Genomic DNA, 533 nt, shown 5'->3' with positions numbered 1-533 from the left:
CTTAAACAGCAGCACTGAACTAAATAGGAGTTTGGCGTGGATGCATAGCACATCAGATAAATTCCTGAGAAGACAGAAAGACTCTTTCCTCTCCCTTCAAGTGCATTTTTGAAGTCAACTCACAACTACCTCTTGTCTTGCCACTGACTCTCATTTGACCGAAGGTTTTCCCAACCAAGGCTTGTGCCACATCCACCTGAGGAGGGAAGGCCTGTGGTGCAGCTTGGGCTTCCTCACTCGTGTTGGTAAGTGAAATAAGGGTGTACTCCTGAGATACAGTATCCTTGCTTTATAGTTTTAGAGAAGAGTTCTGCTTTGCAATACACAAACTTGTCCCATAAACAGCCTGACATGGCAGAACTGTAGCAGTTCTACAACAGCAGCTGTGCCTTTTGCATTGCTCAGGGGTACTGTGTAGATCATTCTGAAAAGAAAGTGATTCTGGTCTGCAGCAGAATAACAGTATCATAATAAAGTCACTTTTATTCCCAAGCAGATCCCTCACAGGGGGTTACACTGGCAGAACTGTAGTG

Source organism: Melospiza georgiana, chromosome 5, assembly GCF_028018845.1.
Source record: "Melospiza georgiana isolate bMelGeo1 chromosome 5, bMelGeo1.pri, whole genome shotgun sequence".
Classification (NCBI taxonomy): Eukaryota; Metazoa; Chordata; class Aves; order Passeriformes; family Passerellidae; genus Melospiza; species Melospiza georgiana.
The sequence above is the reverse complement of the archived record's forward strand: the minus strand, read 5'-3'. Positions refer to the sequence as shown.